Raw genomic sequence first — 24,521 nt, forward strand, 5'->3', positions numbered from 1 at the left:
CTGCTTGTTTGAAGCATGTGTGTACCTTGGTTCAAAATCTAGGTCGCTGCTTATCACATGCATTTGTGTACCTTTTGTTTATCTACGTTTTGCTTGTCACTTGCATGCCGTGTGCCTTCCCGTGCACGGGTGGAACAGTACCAAACTTATTTATGCTGTCCTCTTAACTAAAATCAAACAGTAAACAAAACAAATCCTCTATTCTTTGTAAATCTAGTAGTTCCTGTGAATGTGCACTGAGGTAAGTTGTTACCTTATTTTTGTTGGTTGTTCCTTTCATAATGATACTTCTCAGCACCACCTATGGCAGCTGATTAAATGAGTATTGGTGATCTGTTTGGGAACTCCAGACTATAGTAAACAATGTTATGCCTGACTGGTGTTTGCCTGTTGAAATGTGGACAATGTTTAGGTGACGATCAGACTTTTCCAAGTTTTGTGTGTGTTTGATTGGAGGTGGTGTGATTTTTGGAATTGATAACTCAGTTCAGATGAAATCGTTAGTGGAGAGATTTGTATAAGACTGAAGAGTCTCTGTTATGATGTGGTTGGGTTTTTTTAAAATACAAAGTCTGAAGCTTTTTTAAGGTGTTTATAGTCAAGGAGCAAAATAGAAGCATTTATTTTTTCAGATAAGTTTAGAATCCTTTGAGGCGTGTGGCTGTGTTGGCTGTCAGGAGCACATGTGTTCCTGCATGAATTTTAATGTTTAAGTTGTTTCTTAGGATAAACTGAAGCAGGCTGAGATGTCTTCTAAAATAGCAAATGTGAAAGTGCTAAGACCTGTTAAGTGTAGCTTCCTTTTGTAGAAACTAGGGAAACATTAAATCTGTCTCTCTAGGAAAAAAAAATATAGTTCTAAGACAAATTTCTCATATTAACCTTACTGGCTTTCAAAAGAAATCTGCACAAGAAAATGTCTGTTTCACATTAAGAATACTGGACAAGGTGATTTTTTTAAAATTAAGATTGCATCTTCTTGTATGTATTTTTTTTTTTCCACTTTTTGTCCTCTCTGTCATCTATATGCTGTCAAACACCAGCAGAAGGGAAGATTAAAAACTTGTACAAGTCTGTCACAGAAAAGAGCTGTCAGGTGTTGGTTATAATTAATGATTAATGCCAAGATGTCTCTTTAATATTAAAAACAAAAGAGAAATTCACAGAAGAAAATATAGCAAAAGAAATTACTTATCATGGCAGGAAAGAGACAGTAGTGGTAGGATGCTGTCTGCAAGACCTCTTCCTCTACAGCATGTCAGTGTGGTGTATTTGTGTACTGTATTTGTGCTTTTTTTCAGGAGATAATGGAACATAGATGTACACTGCTATATTCACAAGTGATCAACGATAAACTTTGTGCTGTTTGCTTGAGCTCCCTTTAAGACAAGTGGAAACCTGTGTTCTGGTAGTGTTTCCCCATGTGCTCATGCAGACCACTTGGTCTAATGGGGAGTTTTCAAGCAGTCCTTGTGCCTCTGCTGCTTGCCTTGCTTTGGCAAAGGGATACACCAACATTTTGGTCTGACAGTAGAATAGCACTGTACAGAGAGCTAGAACTGAGAGTATAAAATGTCCAAGGCTTGCTTACTTCCCTATGCTCCCCCCCTTTCTTCTGAAAGATGCCAATGTTGCGCTATCGTTGTCTTTGCAGCCAATGCAATGGTATCATATAGTTTTACCCCCGTCTTTCCTATGGCAATGTCTCATTTCAAGCTGCTTGGATTAGATAAGAGTGACTTCCTAAGATTCAAAGAATTTGAAACTCTGATAAACTTTTTTTTCCTGCTCTGCTGCTTGTGTTTTGAACTGGAAGAACCAGATTCAGGAAGGAATAAATCATGTAAATGAGTTTGCGTATATATCAAAGACCTGCTATAATTAAAATACATGTTTCCATATCATTACCTATGAAACTCATAACTAGAAAGAAAATTATTAGAAATCTTGCTCAGGAGTGTTGATGTAAAAAAAAAAAAAGTGTTGAAGTTTGTATGTTTATACTGGAGCTTCTTGTTTATTATTTCTTTTACTGAAACTTCTGCATGTAAAGCCAAGAAATAGAAACTGTTGTATATTGCTGTTGTTATGGGATTTTTAACTTACATTCTATATGTGCTCTTGAATATTCAAGCAATATCCCCGTGTTCTTCATCTCACTCCTGCCTCATTTCCTTCATACTGTTTAATGTTTTTTTATCTTTACTTTAAACACTTTTTACAAGGAAAAGCCTTTGTGAGGCACAAGATTCATTCTCTTATGCTTCCATCTTTCTGAGGGTTATTGCAGTGGGAAATATTCCACAGTCCAATGAGATGTAACCCTTAGCTGTGTTCTATGGCTTCTGCTTGTCTTAATAATAGCATTTTTCATTCCCTTTGATTATTTATGATAATAAAATGAGACTGACTGAACCGCAGCTATGTGGCCCTTCCTTTTGCAACAGGGTGTCATGAGAGAGCAGCCTCTCCTTACAGTCGGCAGTAAGGGAATAGGCATGCCTGATGCCACTGTGTGATCACCAGCCTGGTGGGTATGTTCTGATTTAAATCTGCAGCAAATCTACGAGGTTGTAAGCCAAGAAGTTCATAGCTGGTATCTCTGCAGAGCAAATTTTGCCAGCTGCCCTCTTAGTGCGTTCTTAATTGGAAAACCTTAGTAACAGAGCAGAGGACTCCGCAGCTGTGTGTGAAAGAAGACGTGCCTGGAGAAGTGTGCCCCTTTACAGCTAGTGGGAGCAGAATAACTCCCTTATTCTCCTTCATGGATTGGATGAGGGTCCAGCACCTGCAGGGAAGAGTCCAGAAAAGGTTCCTGGAAGCGAGTTAGCATGGTGATGGACAGTGTGTGAGCAGCATTGCCTTCACCAAAGTTACCTCACTGGGGGAGAGGAGGGGAAAAAAAAAAAGGTGTTGTGAGAGGTTTGGGTGTTCTTTCCTGTTACCTCTACTGCGGTATGTGAAATGGTAGTTCATCCTCCATGCCCTGGGAGCAATTGGGGTAGTAAGAATGAGTTTGTTTGGGGGGTTCCTATTGAGCAGAATGATTAAACAACAAGCATGTGTGTGTGAAGATATTGCTGATGTCATTAAAAACCTTGCTGAGTGACCAAAAATGAACCTGGAATGAGACGTCTTGGATTTCTATTAATGTGTTCTAATTATCAACACAAGAAAAGCAAGATTATTTTAGGGACCAACTCCTTCAAAATGTTCCTTTGCAAAAGCAGATAAGCCTCTGCAAATTAACTACCCTTTCACCTTTGTTCTCGAGCTGCCCCTCTTTTTAGTTGTGCTATTAAAATGCTTGCCAAAGGCTCTCATTTCTGTTTTCTTGCTTCTCCCATCTCTGTGTGATGCAATTCATCTGGAACTGGTAATTTGTCCACTTTTCATAGTTTTAATTGCCTAATTATCTGTTCCACTGCAGTGATAAAGTCTTCAAACATCTTGCTCTCCCCACAGCTTCCCCCACTAGAGAAGAAAAGTATTCTGAGTGTTTTACAGCAACATGGTCTGTCTTGCTGCTGCTTTGTGAATCCAAGTTACAGCTAGTCTTCTGAGATGTTATGTGAGATGGTAACGAAAGTGCATGATGCCTTTTAGTCGTACTCAGGCTCTGTCTCCTCTCAGTGGAAGTTAATCTTGTTCCTTTGGAGTATGCTGGTACTGCATTAGGTTTGTCTTCACGACTCCAGGCTCCAAAAATGCAAGGGTAGGGTGAATATTGCTAGATGCTCTAAAGACACAGTAAGGTTCATTGCAGTTGTTCAAGTGATACCAGGGTTCCTGCACCTGTGTGACATAGAAAAAGATATTTTGATTGTCCTGCTGCTGTGTAGTCCACCTTCACCCCTTGAATTCTGGCTACTGCCTTCAAATTTAGAGAAGCTGTGATTGAGAGGGCTCTTGTAAAAGCTCTTATGTGTCAGTTCTCTGTTTCATACTTTTCTGAGTGTTTTAAATGCTCTGTAATGAGGAAAGTCGTTACAGAAGCCAGGTGAATGATGTGCTTTTACAGAGTGGGGTTAGAGCTTGTCCATGTTTTCCAAATGGTCCTGAAAAGTGAGAGTTTCTGTACATAAAATGTTGGTGTAAAGCCCCAGTTAGAGAGGTGCTGCCACTATAAGGGGCAGATTAACTGTCTCCACTGTGCATCTTATAGAAGAGTCCCCAACTCCTGAAGCTTCACAGTTCAGTATGTGATCCCAACTCTACCTAGTGAAGCTCTCCAATTTCATTGCGTGGCTGGTAGAAACTCTTGTATGGTGTGTCTATGGGTTTTTTTGCTTTTTAAAACACCAGTATATCTAGTTATATTTTCTTCATTTGATGAATCCTTTGCATCTTTGAGCCACTAAGCAAAGTACAGCTGTTTAGCATGTTACATATTTGTATGTCTATGAAAAATGAACTGCTAATAAATCTATCTTTTTCCACAAATGCTGCACTACTTGAGCAACCTGTATATATGTACATGCATTCCACTTCTATCTTTCATCAGGAGCAAGATGGATTTTAAGAACTGAGAGTGAGAGGAAGTGGTAGTACTCTAATCTTCTTTTTAAAGCTCTTTATAAACCTCTGCTTGTAGAAAATAATACCACTGCAAACATATGTCTCTGTGTGTGCTAAAATTTATGAAGAACTTAATTGTGTGCAACGGTGTAGCCCCAACAAGAAAATATTTTCTTCCCTTCTGGGAAACTATTCAGGAACTATTTTTGAATGTTTTTTTGCAACACGCATGTGTATTATGTCATATCTGATAGCCAGGAATATTATAGAATCTTGGGAGTAGCTGGATATCATATCAGTGGGAAAACTAGCTTCTCTTCTAGCATCTAAGCTAATGATATTAGGTATAACACCTGCAATATTTCTACTCTGAACATGTTTGAAAAATACGAGGTTCATCAATTTAACTGTCCAGGTCTGTATTCAGGACTACAGGAATACACAGCTTCTCTTCACAGAGAAAATATGTATAGAATTTTTTTTTTTGCATAACTGATGGATTAATCTGCAGATTCTCTAATAAAAAACTACTTTATTGCTTTTTAAAATTATCAGGTTCTATAGCATTAGAACAACTTACAACAGTTTGGTATCCTATTGTGTATGTGGGATTTTTGGTTGGTTTTGGTGGTTTGTTTTCTGTTTGTTTTGGGTTTTTTCTTTTTTCTTTCCATAACCAGTGGGCTAGACAGGAATTATTCTGCTGTCAAATGGGCTAAGACATAACCATGCTGTAGCTCTACTGATATGTTAATTGATATGCTAATTTGCCACACAGGTTTTGTCATTTAAAATGGTGGAAAATGAACATGCCACAGTGTATTTTGACCTAATCAACCCTATTACTATCTACTAATGAATGCACTTAAGTGTAAATAATAACTTTTGAAGATGACTTGATGTTAGTGGATAGTAGCATGTATTAAATAATCCTGAAATTATCTTAAATTAGCATATGAATTGTAATTGTAAGATGTAGTTTTATCTCCAATAGCACAATACTCAAGGGTGACAATAAGGTAACACTTGTCTGTCTCTTCTGTGCTCAGAAACTAGTCTTGAGAGGCAAGTCAATTCTGTCTTGGGCTATATTCTGTATGTATTTTTATTAATTATTTGTGGTCTGTAGAGTGTTTTCAAATGTTGATCACCTTGCTGCTGGCAACAAAACATGCACTGGTGTTTCTGGTAAACATGCTGGGTACCTGGTAAAACTAACTGGTTTCTTGAGCAGGAATCCCATTGTTAGGGATGCAAATGAAATTCTGTCCTTACTTTTATTTATGATGGTATTTGTGGGATTCCTATTACTGGACCTTTGTTTTTGTTAATATGATTAGTAAAGCTCATAAATAGTAATGTAATGGAAAGCAGGCATGGGAATGTTTTACCTATGGCAGCATTTAAGCTCGTGATGTGATCGGAATGAATATTCATGGCCAACTTCTTCCACATTTGCACAGCTTTACTAAAAACCAATAGCATGCATATATAAATTGACTTTCACTTCTCAGCTGGCTTTAACTTCTAATTTCATTCTTTGTAATGACTGTTTCACAACATTTGGCTTGCAGGGCACGTGGGTCGAGTACACTTAATGCTGATAACTAGAAGTAAAGTAGTCTGAGGCTTAAAATAAGAGTGATTAATGTTTTCTTTTATAAATGGTAGACCTGGTGCAGTAGCCTTATATTAGAGTGAGAGAGAAACTGCTACCACAGGCTTGATGAGGTGCTCATCTTGTAAAGCCAAAAGAGAGTTTTGAGAGTGTAAAAATAAAACCTTGTTATATAATTTACGTAACTGCATCTAGCAGAAGTTGATACAGTTTTAGTCTATTACAACCTGAAAATTGTCCCAAGCATTTACAAATGTAGAAAAAAGCAAGTGTTTAACTTGCCTGCCTTTGAAATTTTGAGTGGCACCTTCAACTTTTAGGTAAATTTGTCTTTCAGATGTGTAATAATGGCATGATATTTTTCTAATGCTTTCTTTATGTTGTATGATATGAAGGTGGTGTGCCATTTGTGAATTCGTGTAGCTAGAAGATCAGATGTTTGTTTCCATATTATTTCAGCAAGATTCACATTTAAACTGAGTAATGGAAGACGTAATGAGCAAATACATCCATTGCGAAGGGAGTACGTACACACATGACTGTTTGACTCGCTGGAAAAGCAACCGTCTTATGCTGAAACTGCTTTCCTAATTTGGGCTATGAAGCATGTAGAAGGCTAAATCTAGAAGAATAGTAGATGATGTGGAAGCTCTCCAGCTCTGAACTTGACTGCTTTCTTCATCTTCTAGCTATGAAAAGATGTGCCAAAGCCGCTGGTAAGCGTGAGGAAAATCATGCGCGCTCCAAACAAACATTGTTGGTGCCCCAGTTCAAATCTGATTCCCAAAAAGCTTTACCCACGTCAACAGCCAAAGCCATGGAATTAGGGCAGGTAGGGGTGACCATCCTTCAGGGCTTTGGGTGGAGCTGTTCTGATGAAGCTGCTCCAGTTCATAGAGATGATTATATAGCAGTGGTGCAGATCTGGAACGCATGTGTGATTGATTGCACTGACTATGTGGGACTGCTCTGCCTTTTTCTACCCCTCTTGCAGCTTTCCTGTTAATCAGGCTGGGCTATTTTCCTCTTCTTTATGGGCTTCTGACTATTACACTTTCAAAATATCCACTGGATGACTGGGCACAGAGTGACTAGCAGGAGTGGACTTCAAGGTAAGGATCCAGAGAAGTGCATTACCTATTTGTGTCTGTGGATCCAGCTTTACTTACATTACATTCAGGTGAGTTCCTATGTAAGTAATGCAGTACTTTGCCTGAAATTGTTCTGTGATGTTTTCAGACCTTGCAATAAAGGTGTTGCCCTTCATCAGACAAATACAGATTTAAAAGTGTCTATGAGTTGGCTGTATTTCCACAGGATCTGGTGCTGAGGGTGACATGTTCTGGGTTTTTTTGGTCTATACCTTCAGAGTTTTGTTATAAATGCCACTTTATATATATATATATATATATATATATATATATAGCCTTATCTGTGGATTTTATTACCAAAATGTTGTATGCCTCAGGTGAATGTGTTGCATAATGCTTTGTAATTAAAGCAACAATTCACAGTAGTATCATGTACATTATCCAGTCTAAATTAGAAAGGTGTGCTAGCTACAAATGAAATTAATAATAGGCACCTGGGAAAACCACACTACTGGGAACATCAGTGTTTTTGCACGTTCAGTTAGAAAGATGATAATAGAGGATGATGTTTGGGGGGGGGTGTGTGTGATATTCCATTTAAATATGTGCTCCTAATGTGTGCTTTTTCTCTCTTCCCACTAGTTCACAAATAGACAACAGTTTTCATGATTTGTAAAGTAGTGCCAGTGGGGCTCAGAAGAGAGGACTGTGAAGGCCCTGTAATCTTGCTTCTGGTATCAATTAAGTGTCCTCTAGGGAAGTGCAGGGGAACCTTGTAATCCTGTGTGCCCTGTATTACCATGTTATGTAGGGAATTGGAGGAGAAAATGAGTAGATTAAAATCTTGATATCTGAATAGGTTATCTGTTGAAATATGCGCACTTTAACATAACTACTCACAAATATGAGCTGCTGTTACTTGGCAGTTTGAGTCTGCTTTAGTGATCATAGAGTAAATGATAAACAGTAGATTATGTGTCTTTTCGAGAATAATGAAATCATACATAGCAATGCTTAGTGAGGTACAGTCTGTTTTTTGCCTTTACATTCACAACACTTAATGATTACCCATGAAAAAGCACTATTACTACTGCACAGTAAAGCTAGTGATGATTTTCATTATCGTGAGCCTCTGATAGTCTATCAATATGCCAACAGTTGCATGAAGGTCCTGGAATAAACTGGGAATAAAAAGCGTGAGAGATTTTTATCATTTACATTTTGGTAAACACATTACTTCAGAGGAATAAACACGAGATGTTCTACATCAACATGCTTAGCCTAATACTATAAAATATGGCTCTTGTCACACCACCTTGAAGTAGTAAAACTGCAACTGACTGTTGATAAAATTGAATAAAAACCATCTGGATCCAGTTGAAGAGGAAGCCAACAGAAATGAAAAATGCATTTCCAAACATAAAACTGGGGGTGGGGGTGTGGCTAAGTAAATTTGAAGCTGACAGGCATAAAAAGTGAAATAGACTTCTCAATTTCCTATTTAAGGTCTGTTTGCTGTGATGTATTGATTCTTATAATTTTTTTTAATCCCATACCTGTCGCATCCTATGCATATGGGGAGTAGTAGTTCTTTAGGTTATGTGTTTTAGGGAAACCCATACATGTCAGGGAGTTTTTGTCTTGACTTTGAAAATGTTTGCAAGCTCCCCAATTGTTGAATTGTGTGTTTATGTTGATGCCCTGAAAGGAATTTTATCACTTGTTTCATGAGAAGCAATTTGAGATTCAATGAATAAAAGCATTGAATAAATGTAATCCATACTGCAGAGGTGGTAACTCAGGATGCTGCAGTGATTGTTATTGGCAGCATGGTGAGCTGTGATAAACTAGGGTCCTTTCAGTTTTCAAAAGGTCTCACTCATGCAATTGTAGCGATGCTAATCACTCCTTCAGAAACTGAAAAAAGTGCTGTTTGGATCAAGGGCTGGCATTTGAATTTATGGGGTAATACCTCCTGCTGTGCCCTGTGTTCATCTTAGAAATAATTCTGCTTGTTGTGAGATTTCTGGCTTCTCATGAATATAGGAAAACAGGAGAAACGTTTGCATTATGAACGTTACTTCTGCAAAATCACTATTATGAGCTGAACGTATTTGCAGTATTTCATGGAGAGGTAAAACATCAAGACCACAGACTGTCTTTTGAAGGCAGCTGTGATAAGCTGTGCATTTGTCTTTATAAGAGTAAGAAATGACAATATTAGACAAACTTATTTGACAATCTATAGTATACAAATAAATTTTATTAAAGCAAGAAAAAGGAAGCAAATAGCTAAGATTATTTTTAACAATCTCTGGGGTTTTTTAGGAAGTTGGGGGAGAGGGGAATTAAGCCTTAAATGCTTATTAAATAGTATTGTGTCTAACTCTCATGCAGCTGATGGCACAAGCAAGAAAATGTTATTTAAGCCAAGAATTGCTTCAGATGGTGTACAGCTAATCAGACTGTAAAGGGTGATGTGGACGTGATAACGTAGATTTGTAGGAAGTAATTCTGTATAGCAAAGATGGGATATGGAGAGCTGGAGCCTACTTGAAGCTTCTGTCTATCTTTGTTTTTTCCGAGACGCTCAGTGTGCTGCTAGTCTTACAGAGCCTAATTTAGCTTTATTTTAATGCTTTTGTAGGATCTCAGTTGGTTTAGTCTGTCTTTAGACTTACCTGGCTTTGCTATGCACTTGGTGTGTAACAAAAATAGGCATAAAAAGTGAGATGCAATACAAGTAAAGCAGGGGTGGGAGGCAGAAATGAACTTGATGTCTTCTGTTATGGTTTGGTTTGGATTTTCCATAGCACATCATCTGCAGGTTGGATAACCTCAGGTAACAGAAGAAACAATCTGTTGTTTTGTAGTAATCCTCATGTGCAAGGATGAGGCTCTGGATCCGCTTCTATAGAACAAAATCTTAAGCAAAAGTTCTTGTGGTTTCTATTTGTTTGTTTATAGTTGCTGTACCAAAAGCACCTTGTCATGCATAAAACTGTAAAGATTATTTGAGAACATTCACTTCAGGATTTACTTGTTCTGACTTGGCTTTCTAAATCCTGTTGAATTTTACAAGTTGGGGGGTAAATCCCTTTACAAGAAATCAGAAACAGAAGAAAGGTAACTTTCTAAAAGGCCATCTTTTTCTGTTATGCAGAAATACTTGCTTTGCACTTAATGACTCGATGTCATCTCTGGCAACACTATAGTAAGCCACAACCCCCATACTACTTGAATTATAACCAATTTTCAGGATAAGTTTTTTGACCGAGTTGTCTTAGAATCTATAGTGAACTTTACTGCTCAAGACTTCTATGTGAGAGTTTTACTTTTTTATTTAAAATGACTGAGACTTAGGAAACAACTCATCCTGTAAGTGAGCTTGTTATCTTCAGAGGAGTTAGTCCAGCAATGAATTTGGCATGCAATGTGTCTTTCCTGTGTTTTTGATCTGCTTTCCAAGGAAAATGCTCTGTGTACTTGCAGTGCTTTACATAAATAGCTGTAAGAAATTCTGTAAAATGACTGGTCAATAGCTGTAGCAACAAACAAGCCTAGTGGCAGAGCCTGGCATTTCTAGCATGCTCACAGTATCCTTCAGCCCAGCTAAATTCAACTAGCCTTTAGCTAGTTGAAGACCATCTGTGTTCTTTATTTTAATAATTTATCTGAGAATGACCTTATAGTTGATATTTTTCTGTGTTAAGGAGAGTAACCTGAATACAGACCAGTCTTTAAAACTTGAGAACTACAGTAGGTGGTGGTTCGTTGGTAATTATGAACTTATTCTTGGGCTATGTGTTTTCTGGTGTTGTCCTTCATGACAGCTGCACTTAAAGCTGGATGATATTATGTTATAAAGTCTGTTCCAGCAATAAATACTTGATATTATGGATCCATAGACATGTAGATACTTATTGGAGGCACACTTGTATTCCAATATTGGAGCATTGATTTGTCAAGTGAGGGTCTCTAAATTTAAAAATCTATGGTCTGATACCTAGCACTTGTGAAGTGGTACAGCTCTGTGCAGCAGTTAAGATCTGACCTTATTGTTTTGGTACTTGATGTCCTGCTAGAAAAGAAGTGCTACCCTTGGCAAAATTAACATGCCATTTCTGGGTGGTGAGGTTTTGTAAATTCTATCCTAGAAAAGCATAATATGCTTGATAAGTATGTATATTTCCCAAGTACAAGAATCTTGGGTTTACACTTAAAGAAATTACACTGTCCTTTTCGAGAGAAGACGACTTGAAAGTATTTTCATATCCTTTGCTCACTGTTAGAGGTCCTAAGGGATAGATGTCAGGCAATGTTTGAAAAACTGATCTCTCTTTAGGTGAATAATTTCATATGTCTAAATTGCAGGGTGTTTCTTAAATATCTTATCTTAGGAAGAAGAGTTTCTAGATTAATGTGAATATGATTCTGGTTCTTCCAAGCTTCTGTTTGGCTGACATTTCTGACCCTCTCCATGTAGAGTTATATAAAGTAGATTTGAAAAACCACACAAACACATTTTCATGGTAATGTGAAAATAATTTGTATACTTAATGCCACATGAAGAATCTGATGAATGCTCTCACTGAAGAAAATAAAATAAGACTTAGCATTATGTTTCAAAAACCTAATATATTCTCTAGAGTTGTTTCATGCTGCTGTCTGAAGTACAGTGTTTCATAAGATGAAATAAACTGGTGAATTGCACTTGAAAATTATAAAACTCAAAGTTAATTTCTTGTGGTAAATTCATGACCATTTGGGTTGGTTTAAATGTTCCAAATTAGCTGAAAATAATCCCAAAAGCCCAGTGAGGAGCTGCAGATGATGATGCAGTGAGCGGTGTACATGCTGGGGAAGACATCCTTTGGTTTAACATAGGGGTTTGGTTTTGTGGTTTGTGGGGTTTTTTTGTTTGGTTGAGGGTGGTGGTGTGGCGTGTGTGTGGCTTTTTGTGGGTTTGTTTGTGTTTGGTTTTTTTAATAAAGCCTTTGTTCTCTAGTTTGAAAGGAAAAAAATTCTGGTACACTTCAAGGAACACTGTAAATATTACACTGTGGCTGCAAGGCCTATAAGTGCTTACTTTATTAAAGAACAAGCTACCGTAAACACCCTTTACCTTTTAAGTAATGAGTGTGGAATAGAGCTAGGCGTGTGGTTCTACTAGCAGTGGTATAAAATGAGCTTTAGATTTGCAGCCCTTATTGTTGCTTGCTAGATTAAAGCAGGAGGTATCCAGCTCGTGGACATGGAGAAAATTTGAAAAATAGCACACAGAAAATGTTCCTGTTGAGCAAAACATGTTTAGGTATTGGATTCCTGTGTCCTTGCTTGTGAACTTGACTTTCAAGGGCCACATCTGGCAGAGATGAAGAGTTTAGTCAAATCTCTATTCTTTGCCTTCTAGCCAGGATACATTAAGCTGTATAAAGTGGTGAAGTAGCCAGAAGTCTCTTTGATTGCCTGCCAATTATCACCACTTTCTGATGTATGCAGTAAATCCTGTTTTCCTGTAAACAGAAATGCTTCCTTCCAGTCTGCTGAAGCACTTAACTGTACTTTTTCCATCTATTACCTTTCTCCTCCAGTTGTTCAGCAATAATTCAGCCCCATTTTTCCCTTTATCAGTTAACTGACAAAATGAGGAAAAAAAACCTAAAACATGAGAAATGGCCGATAAAAAAAAAAAAGGCATTTGTTTTCCTCCTTGCATAAGCCAAACCTGGCGACTTCCTCAGCTTGTGTCAAATGGTCCTCTCTGGGTTTAAATGAAGATGAAACATGTTAGTTCTGAAAGTGAATGGAATAAACTAGGCTATAAATAACTGAACTCTGGCTGTCTGAGCACCTTTTTCATCGCAGAGGCCCCCAATGTACACTTCAGGTCAAAAGAGTAAGGAAGAAAACCCCACTATAACATCTGTTTCCAAAATGTTGTATCCCATCTAAAAGCAATTACTTTCCAAGAGTCCACTTCTGATACCCTCTTCAAGGTAGAACATCCTTTGGTTTTAGACAGTCTAGTTCTTTATGTATTTATCACACTTTGTAACTGCTCCATCAGAAGCTGTTAGCTGTGTACAGCTTGAATAAATAAGCTCCCTGTCTGTGCACTGAACTGCTGGAGTGGTCCGGTTATCTTCCTGGATCAAACCAACTGTTTGCTCCTTAGAGTCTGACTTGGAAGTCACTTGGGAAGTCGAAAGAGAAAGTGAATTTCTGAAGGGGGTGGTGTGATGTCGTTCTGGTTAAGTCTTCCTATTAATTATTTTATTTCTGTAATTATTTGTATTTTTAGCTTAATTTTTAGACTTTTCTTTACCAAATTGGACTGAAACTTTGACATCTGGATCTTTGAGATACTTTTATTGGTGGTGTGTAAATAAAGTTCTCTGTGGCTTTTCTTGCTTTCATCTGTATATACTTTTGCAGTCAGTATCTTGTCTATTCCCATTGATATCCCTTTGTAAGGCTGCAGTAGTGCTGTAATGTAGTCCATGCTTTCATCCCCCATCCTACTTTATAAAAAGGTATTTCTAAGCAAGTTAAATAGGTATTATATTAGCACATTCTTTGACAAATGTTGATAGTAATCTCTTGGCAACAAATACTTGTACGTAGTACTAGTGCATATATAAAGCACCGAGTAGTTGGCGGTCAGATAAATTCAAAGCAAACTAAACTACTAGTACTGTATACACAAATAGCACTTGCAAGCTGATCCGTTCCTCTTTAGGAATTGAACTTGCTGATGTTGCTGTAGGAATGCCATGTGTTGTGCAAACCAAGAAGCAAAATCTGAGTTTACTTGCAATGGTTCTTTGTAAGAGGACAAAGGAAAGCAAGCGTCCAAGACCTCAGTTCCTGGGCCCTGAATTCTGAACTTGATGCCATAAATATAAAGAATTAAAAAAAATATATGGACATGTGGCTCTAAAACATCTTCTCATAGGCCAGCTTGCATTAAAAATCCTTTTATTTCACGGTGTTTGGCATTAATACAGAGCTGTAAATGCAGAGAATTAAGTTAAATTGAATTTGACTACTGCAATAATATAATTGAGTCCAGTAAAAAATGTTTCCTCCTTTTGCAAATATTGGCTTTTGTTAGCAGCCTTAAACCTCTTAGAACAATTCCTATTTACTTACCCAAGTAGCTAAGCAAGTTTTGGAAAACAAGCTGGTTTTAAAACTGTAGCTTCAACAAAGCAGATACCAAAATGTAGCCTTGTCTATGTAATCTAAGCTTCTTGGGCTGAAGCAGCTCTGGTACTGGGATCCAAGAACACTGATGTGTTTACAAGGACTCAGTGAAGTAGCATTAGAAGCTACTGTCTTGACGTATTTGAGGGGGAACTATAATGCAACAGATACAGATTTGGTAAGAGTTTATTTTAAAAGGTAGATGTGCTGTGCACCCAGACCTCTCTTTGCCTTCCTGTCCCTAAGCCATACAGGGTTGTAGAGAGGACATAACTTTTGGCATCAGACTGCTGGAGGAGAAGACTGCTGTGCAGCAGCTGGGAACATTCTCATGCCTAAGAAGACCCTGAAAAAACTGATGTCTTCGAGCAGGGATGGGGCAGCAGAGTGGGCTGCCAACACAACAGAAGGGTAGAACCGAGAAACAAGAGGCTCTGACTGCTCCTGAGTGCCTCTCATGGCAAGGGATGCTGCCCTTACTTTAGGACTTATTGGAAAAGAGAGAGAAACGACGACTGGAAATCTTGTGGTTGGCATTTGCTAAGCCTTTCTCTCTGCAGGCCCTGCATTGTGAGGGACTCTTATTTTCCACTTATCCACAAGGTCTCTTGGCATTCTCTCTGCTTTTTGCTTCTAATACTGATGTTACCAACAGGCTGCTGACACACTTCTTGATTTGAGCATCTCATATCACAAACATCTGCCATTTCATAATGTAGCACAATTATAATACTTACTAGGATGCAGATTACCAGGGCTAGAAATGCACTTGCCGGCAATCTTTCTGGTTTTCACTCCTCTTTCTAGTGTATGTAAACTGGTATAGGTATACCAGCCAATCAAAGTGGAAGTCATATGGGCTCTAAATGATAGAGTATGCTGTATGTATATCTGACATTGCAGTATTAGAAAGTAAAGAATGAAGTTGCGTAAAAACGAATGACTGTAAGCTTGAAAAGGCACAGAGAAGCCAGACTAAGAAATATTCTATGCAAGCAATTGTCATGGTACAACTGCACTACCATGCATCTTTTCTCTGCTCCAGTGTTACACTTATATTAAACAATGCATTACAGAGATCAAAGGGCTCCCCTATGTGTTTCTTAAGCAACAGCAACAAAAGCAACACCGAAAACCCCTGAACCTGTCCATGCCAAACTGAATTATGTGAAGCAGCTTTTAGGTAGGATTTTTATCCTCTGGAAGCAAGCTTGTTGGTCCATGTTCAGGAGGGGAATGCAGTTTCTATAGGCCAACAATCAGAGTTGTTTCCAGGTGATTTAGGAGCCCTAGTGAACTATAAAACAATTAAGATAAGCTACCTCTACTCTCCCTTCTGAAGTCCTTTGTGTATGTGTAAAAATGTTTTTTACAGCTTAAATCAACTGGCTTTTGTGTATGGAAGCACAGTAATGCAGGCTTCTCCATTCTGTTTTCTGTGTAGGAATTAAAGTTGGCATTTTTTTTCTGATGAGAGCAGCAATAGCATGGAATGGAATCTCAAAAAGGAGCTTTTTTTCTTTTTTGGTGCTGGTTTCAGGAGAATCCTCACAAATGGTTATGTTTTTTCTACCTTGTTTGCTGCAGTGTTATATCACACTGAAAATATTGCATTGTATCCTCAGAGTTTTTCAGTTTGCAAAATATTGACGTTTTTAATTTTCAATATCAATTTTGCAATTCCATGAGATGTTCATGCTATTAAAATTATAAAATGGATATTTCAGTTTTGAGATGCTGAAAGAGGTGGCTAGGGAAATGAAATAATTTAGGTGCTAGTGTTTACATTTTAATGGAGAAAACTCTGTCATAACTAAAGAATGGCTTAAATTTATGCTCAGTTTCAAGTCCTCTGTGTACAAAATTGTCTTGGTTGTTATCTTCCAGGTAAAGCATGAACGATAATTTCACTTCCTCATTATTCTCCATCCTTGAGTTTGAAATGGTGAAGCCCCATTTCTTATCTGTAACTTAAACTTCATATCAGCCTATATGTGTTTCCTTTCTAAATTCATTACTTTGTTAATTTATGCCCTTGCTTCTTGTTGAATTTCCAGTAATATAATATGAGAAAGCCAAGAAAACTGTCTGCTGGAGACATTTCTTTTAATGATTTTGTATTAGTGCTACTGTGCCCCTGCATAGTTCATTTGGTAAGAAGGCTTTATGGGAAAACCTATCTCTTGCCACTTGGCAGGGAAGATACAATGCTTAATTGTAAGGAGTATAGATTGTTTTTGTTTGCTGTATGTTAAGACCCAACTTACTCTTACATCAGTTAACTAAGAGAAGCACAAATTGAGTGACTCCCCTTTCCCACCTGCCCTAGGCTGCTCTCTTTGGAGCAATGCAGGATACAAGAGTACAGCACACCTTTTGGGTAGGGGGTTAGATGGCTAAGAGACCTATTGGCTCCGCATATCAAACTGGAGCAAACTTACTCAGTTCACTTAATGGCAATCTTCTCCCCACAACCTGTAGTTTGAGAGGGAGAGATTGATTTGGCATCAAAGGAGAACTTGGTGCTGTGTCTCACCTGATTCCAGAGTCACAGTCCTTCTAGAGCTCTGATTTCATAGTTAACTACTTGACAGTTTTGTTTTATCCTTTTGTGTGTTTTCTGTTAATGCATGAACAAGCAGCATTATTATCAACTTTTTTTTAAACTTTTAGTCATGACTACAAGTGGCTTACATGGAAATTCCTGCTTCAGTGCTATTCTCTCACCTACCAGATTTTGAATGAGTTAAAACTTCAGCCAATTTCACTGATAGTTTCTTCCCAGGAAGTATTTCTTCTTGTTAGATTTGAGCATTATCTGTATTTGAAGACAAAATTTCATAATGACAGTAACAGAAATAAGGATGACATCTCTCTTTTTTTAATGTCTGTCATAAATTAGGCTAAGTGAAAGGTGCCTGTCACTTTTTTCCTTCCTTTAAATGTGTGAAATACTGTAATGACTTGATCCATCACAGATGATGATGCTATGTTTTTTTTTTCTGCTGTAATTCAGAAATTTGTTTATGGATTGAAAGTTTTTAACAGAATGTCACAAATGTTACTGATAAGCCTTCATGTAAGACTTTGCATTTAGATTTCAGTCAGCTCAAAAATATATTTTAAAAATAAGAAAAATAAAAAGACTGCAAATAGCCAGGCTATTTAGTATTGGCTGCACTTAACTGTTGAAGTAAATCCATTACAGGTGCAGAATGAATTACATATGAATAAATATGTAGCAGACTTAGTGGATTCACATAGTGGTATGTTGGGCTAAAATCTACTGACTGTGGTGTAGCTGTGATTGTCCCCGAGATCTGTCATTGCGTGTACATAGGTATCAGCTGCAGCACTATTCCATTTTCAGATCAAAGTAACTTTTGGATTGGTTTGACCAGGTAATAAATGCCATTTCAACCTGCTGCACTGGAGGTTCAGGCCTGCAGCATGGCACCCTTCTGTGGAGACTGTGGAAGAGTAGTGTGCCAGTGAGACCTCTGGCATCCTGTCAGTCACATCATTGAATAGAGGCATAATTCTGAGCAGACTTGAGGATTCAAACAATAAAAGAACTTTCAATATTCAAGCTATGTATGAAAAGTTATTTGCACAGTGTAGTAAGAAAGAAAGAAAAAAATACTAGCTTGTTATGCTCATCTTTCCAATGGGGACCTCGTGGTCTCTGCATGAGGTTCCTTAGGCACTGTTGCAACAGGAAGATTTGAACAGCTAATGAAATCAAGAAACAAGAAGTTAATGACACTTTACTGAATTCATTAAACTTCAGAATAAACTTTGAGAGTATACCATCCTCACTCATCCAAAATGAAATGTCGTGAATGCAATTCTCATAAACATCCTAGTATCTTCAGTGATTTTAATGAAACCCTATCTCCTCCTTATGTAGTCATGCCTCCTGGGAGCTATTGGGAAGACAGCATTACTGGCTAAGTTCCTTTTGACACTGCATGTTGTTAAAAGGCCCTGCTTTTCTTACAGCCTGGCAGCTGCAGTGCTTGGGAAGTATTGTATTAGTGTGCCTATTGCCTGGCTTCCTGTAGCATGCCAACAGGAGATGGAAGAGAGGAGAAGTATACTTCTTCCTTAGTAACTCAGCCACTGACCAGGAGAACCTTCTGCTGCAGCTTAAGGTATCGAGGTTCTGCCTTTTCATGGGAAACAATATTTTTTAACCAGTATCTATTACTTGATGCATCTCTGACTGAATCCCTGAATGGTCAAGGTGAAAGAATTCTTGCTCCAGACCTGACTTTTGGGCAGGATGGAGTTGTCCATGTCAATGGATGCTCATTGCTATTCCTGTGCTGTCCAGCAAGTGCAAAAAGGACGCAGTGTTCTATATAAAAATGTTGTTGTTTTCCTATTATGCAAATAACAGATGCTGCAAGTTATACAGGCCAAAGAAATTATTCCAATTCACCTCTTAACACACTTTGATCTTTATCTGGTGTTATAGGCAATTATTTATATTCATAATATTTTTTAAAAAGCCCTATTCTAAAAAAAGCTTAAAATAATGTGAGAATACATGTCCTGTGGTTTGCAGCAATTCTCTTTCTATGAAAGTTTATCTGATATCACTAAGACTGTATTGCAATGTACACGTAATATACACTGTACAGACCTGGATTTTTTTAGACCTGAAAGACTTTCAAGTTGGTGATTTGAAAATATTGATGGTGAAAAGTTTGGTGCATGGGAAGCAATTTAACAACACTTGTGCTGTGAAGAGCACTCAATAAATACATGTCAGGATGGCTTATTACAGGCTGCTTTTCAGAATGAATTAAGAAGTAAATTGTGCAAGATACCAGCCAGAGCTGATGTCAGAAATGAAGGCTAATGGCTGCCTTTTTGTTACTGGGCTTTGTAAAGCATCATGTGTTTATCTAACAGATTAAGTTCTGCTTGGGTGCAGCCTTTGGTGAAGGGAGCTGACTAATGTCTGAATGAAATCTTTGCTCCAGTCTTGCACAGGACTTGATTGATTGCCTTTTCCTAGTCATCCATTTAATTAATAATAAATAATGTCTTCTGCTAATTTAAGCTAATTGAGTTTTTGGCAATATGTGCATATTGGGAAGAAGAGATCAGCAGGTCCTTACTTCCCTAATTAACCTACCTTAGGGTGAGAAATGAGGTGCTGTGTGAATGCAGAAATCCCTGGACTTCTGTAGAAAAATATTAACCGGGTTCTTAGTGGTAGTAGGTGTTTAAAGTCCATGCTGAATGCTAACCCTTCACTTGTGTTAAGTCTGTTGAATGCCATGACACCCTTCTATTAACTTAAGAGCTAGACTGGCCTAAAAATAACCTCATAAGGAAAATGCCGCTTTTCTGTCAGCCAGGTCCCAATGCTGAGGTGGGAGCCAGTGCCTGGATCAGAGGGAACGTCGCATGTGTAGGAAGAGTGGAGAGAAGCATCTGTCCCCTCAGGAAAATGTGTTAGATCAAATTAGCTGTAACACTGATTCAGCCATCAGAGTACTCCAGTGATCAGGCTTTTGGGTATTTTGTGAGATAACTTTCAACCTATTGATGTACTGAAGCATTTTAAGTACAGTTTCAGAACCAGGGATGATTCAGCAGCCTGACTGAGGTTAGTGCCCTCATTGACTCCTTTGTCAGGATTAGATAGGAATTGACTCTGAGGCCAAGATCTCTTGATTCTCAAGAGCACCATATGATCAAGCAATAGTTGTCTGCCAGTGTTTAAGAAATACAGGCTACGGAATATTAAAACAGTAGATTGTTCTTACAGTAGCTTTGATTTCTTGAGCAGAGGACTAGTAGGATGTAGTATATCTGAGATTTTTATGGGATGTGAAAATAGAAGATGGAGATGTTATGGCTTGCATTATGGAGGAAGAGGTTTATCGTAACTTTTCTTCCCAGACATAAAGTATATCAACTATTTGCTTAGAAAAGCGAAGTTTGGGGTGTGTTTTATTTGGGTTTTTTTGTTGCATACTGACTCTTCGCCCTAATGGTATTGCATAGGATTTTCTTTGATTCAGTGATATTTTTCCATAAATGCCTATCAGAAGATATATTACACTAAAAATTTAAACCCACGCAGCAATACCATGTTTCAAATGACACTGCAGAAATAATTCAGAACAGATTAGAAATGGAAGTTGAGATTTAATGTGGAAATAGTCATGATTAATGACAGGCTTCAAGGTTTGCTTCAGTGAAATGTGCATTTTAATTGGTTGAGTCTCATCATACATGGAACAGGTACAGTAGTTGTTGGCTCTCTTTTGGGGGAGAGCAAGGGAAATGACCTGAGTTGCAAAAGAAAAATAATGCTAATCATGTGGCAGGAGGCTGCATTACTGCACATTACTGTGTGTGACGCACACAGTTGACACCTCTCACTATTCAATAAGATGTTAGAGGAGTGTTTCACTGGCATTCATTAGTGTTATATTCAAAAGTGAATTGAAGTGAGGTAGGTCTGTTCTTCTTAAAATGCTAATATGTGGTTAAAAGCTATAAAAATGTAAACTATTATTTTCTGAATTCAGTGCAATAGGGTTTTTCTAACTTTAATTTGAACTGGCTAACGTTTTTCAAGTCAGACTTGTTGACCATTATCTCTTAAAGTCTTTTTTAAATGAGGAATAAAAGATCAGAGAGGCAAAGCTGGAAGAAATTTGGTATAATTTTTAAGTGTTAAATGATAAATTTCTACCAAGTTCCCCAAAGAATGGTCATGTGAAATACCAACTTCTCTCATTGCAGTTTTTCTTTTGTGTACCCCCTTTGGTCAGATATTTTCTTTGCATGCAGTTGAATGCTGTTGTAGATATCTTCCTTCAGAATTTATAGCCTAAATTTCCTTATGAAATGAATTGTGCAGGAGAGAAGTCATTGAAGTGAGAAAATGTGGAGAACAGAACAACAAATTGGTGCAAAAGCAAACCCCGCAAAAGAGAAAGATAAATTGGAGCAGAAAGAAGAAAATAAGTGCAAAAAAATAGATAGCCCCAGTCCCGCCTGCCTAGGGAAGGTGACACTCCCATTTGTTTCTGCCAAAGCTCCATATAAACAGAGAAGAAAAATCCTGCTATTTCTGTGATTAAAAACAAGTATTGAAATACAGGCTATGCTCTCTAATTTCTGATGAAAACTCAGCATTAGTTCAGCTTATCTCTTCAACTGTGTTCATGGTTTTAATGGAACTGGAGACCAAATTAATATTACTTAAGCCAAATGTGTCTTACAGCCCACTTGTAACTACTGCCAAAAGTGTTCTTTTTCCTTATTGTTTGCAGTTGCATGATGAGAGGTGCAGAGAGGCTGGGGAGGTGGATATGTGTGGACAGTAATCTGTGTAAATATGTTGTGTTGAAAGATTGCTGCTGGCAATATTCAAACGTTATTCTATCATATTCAAACAATAAGTATTACATTTATTACTACAGGTACAGATAAGGGATTCAAAAGTTTCAGTCTTAGTTGCATGCTAGCTGGATCTTGAGGCTCTTGGATCAGTCAGCAGACTAGTCCTGTGTCATCAGTTGAACAGACTGTTACTAATTTTTTTCTCGTTAAAAACCCAAAAAGACTGCTGAACATCAATTTGTGTTGTTTAGCCCTTAAATTTTATTTTGCCAGACTGCAGTATCTGTAGATCTCTCTGAAATATATGCTTTACTTTGATATTTCCATTTTGTCTTCATCAAATGTCGATATTTTTACTCACCATAAATATATTAAAGGCAATAAATACTCTTTATGTCAGTCAATTAGGCAGTGGATTTAATATTATGGTACAATGGGTAATACTGGATGCAGGTAAAGAAAAGTTAAAGAATTTACTAATAAACCAAGTATTATCTTTTTTTATTTGTTCAGAACTGCATGATTGTAAGATGGACTGAAGGAGGGTGGCCGTGTTAGGTGAAGGCATTTATTAAATAACAGGGTTCATGGTCCTATATGAAGAAAGAGGAGCAATAGCAGTATGAGAATAATGGGCTTCAAAAAAGAGATTTCGCCAAGCTTGGGAAGCTGATATGTAGTCTTCTGGGAAGATCGTATTAAGGAAGCTGGTCACTGCTGGAAAGGGCAGGCAGTGATCCTGATTGTATGGAAAGATAAGCACTGTAAGAGACTAATACAGATGAAATAGTGAAAGCATGTTGGGATAAGATCAGAAAGGCCAAGGTGCAAGATGAGTTGTAACAACTGGCAAGAGACTGAAGAGATGGCAATAAAAGTATCTAAAAATACACTGGAAATGAGAGGGACACCGGACAAGGATCATGAGTGCTGAGTGGCTCAGGGTTGAAGTAAACTGTTTTCTGAAGGCTAAAGGAAGAATCAGCCATTATGTGACCTGTTGCTTCACACAATTAATTGCCACAAGGAAAGAGAAGCACAGATGGGAACAATGGCTAAAAAATATTTAGGTAAGTCAGATTGAATCCATATTGCCTGATGAAAATCACTATTGAGGGCTATATCTGTGCAATCTTTTAGCTGTTAGAATTTATTTCTGATAATGGGAAACTTGGGAAGACTGATTACTGTATCCATAACATGGGGAAAAGAGAATGTATGGGCAAACCAACCTAACTTTACTGAACAGAAAGATAACAGAATAAAATATGGAAAAAAACTCCACCTGTCTGAGAGATGAGCCAACTCTGAAATAATTTCCTCTTCACCATTCTCTGCCCACCCAAAAAACAATACACCCTAGCTAGTCAGCTTTGTTTTGTCAAAAATCAAATGTGCAAAAACCCACAACAAACCAAACAAAAACCCCCCTACTTGTGCTTTCATTAGCAAAACTTTCCTCGTGGGAATGTTTGAAAAAGTAGATGCAGTGCTGCTTTATTAGTTTGGGTTTGGTTTTTTTTGAAACTACTATACCTGACATTTTATAACCAAAGTAAGAAAATATCATACAGATGAAAATAATATTAAAAATCCATTTAAAAAATCCTTGTATTTAAATACATCACCCAGATCTACTATCAGCTGAATCTGGTGATATATTGCTCTGGTTAGGTCTATGTAGTTGGGGACTCTGCTTTTTTACAGCTGGTGAGGTAAAATGACAGAAATTGGGATTAGGAGCACGACAGCTCTGTATAACTTTATAGAATAAGTGTTAATATTCAGTATCATCCAAAAATTAGTTGTATGCCAGGAGGGAGGTTAGAGATTGCTTTTCCTTCTGTTAGCAATGTCTGAGCTCTTACAACTAGCTTTCCAAAGTGCTTTTATCTGATTAGTTTGCTAGTGATAATTTTGCTCTCATTTTTCATCCTTTTCCTAACCTTTCCTTGTCACCAGCTTGTCAGTGATTATGTGGAGCATCTGGTGAGGTGTCTGGTGGGTTTATGTTTATGGGTTTAGGAGGTTTTAGTTTTGTTGGATTTTTTGTGCGTGTGTGTTTGCTTGGGGTGGGGGGTGTTTTTTGTTTTGTGTTTTCTTTTTTGGTATTGTATTTGTCGTTTTTTCCCCTAAACCGTGCTGCTTCCAGCAAAGTAAATCTCTTGTTCTGTTTTAGAGCTTTTCTCATTCTGTTACAAACTTGCTTCTAGATAGTTATGATATAGTCCCCCATGGGCAGGACTTGGGAGAAGGCACAACCACTTTGCAGTAACAACTTAAATGCGCACCAGTTTTTCTTGTATCTCCAGCTACTAGGAAGTATAAGGCAGATGTAGACTGCTAAATGCCTCTGGTCTCCTGTACAGAATCATTTCTTTAAACCACAGTGAGACACATGGGAATAGTCTCATGGAATTAATTGTGTGTCTTTTAGTCACTTAGCTCTTGAATGCTAGAAAAAGCATATATTCTTACAGCTGGGATTTGTACCTTCATTTTTCACAGTCAGATAAATTCTTAATTTCTGAATTCATATTTCTGACTACTGCAATCAGATGCCAGTGTCTGCTTTTGACATGGATTAGGTTGAGTTGAGAAGATGGGGGCAACAGAATTACACTTTATCTGTTGATTCTTCTTGTATTTAATTCATTTTTATCTTCTGAGAAATTATTTTTCTAGTCTTAATAGGCATCATATATTCCTGT

At 37.7% G+C, this 24,521-nt stretch overlaps 1 protein-coding gene across 1 annotated transcript in view; it reads left to right on the top strand.

The window, feature by feature from the left end:
• The window catches only part of KCNIP1 (potassium voltage-gated channel interacting protein 1), a 615,599-nt gene that overhangs the window by 168,139 nt on the left and 422,939 nt on the right, over positions 1–24,521 (top strand). The window lies entirely within an intron of this gene.

This window comes from Grus americana, chromosome 14 (genome assembly GCF_028858705.1).
Source record: "Grus americana isolate bGruAme1 chromosome 14, bGruAme1.mat, whole genome shotgun sequence".
Classification (NCBI taxonomy): Eukaryota; Metazoa; Chordata; class Aves; order Gruiformes; family Gruidae; genus Grus; species Grus americana.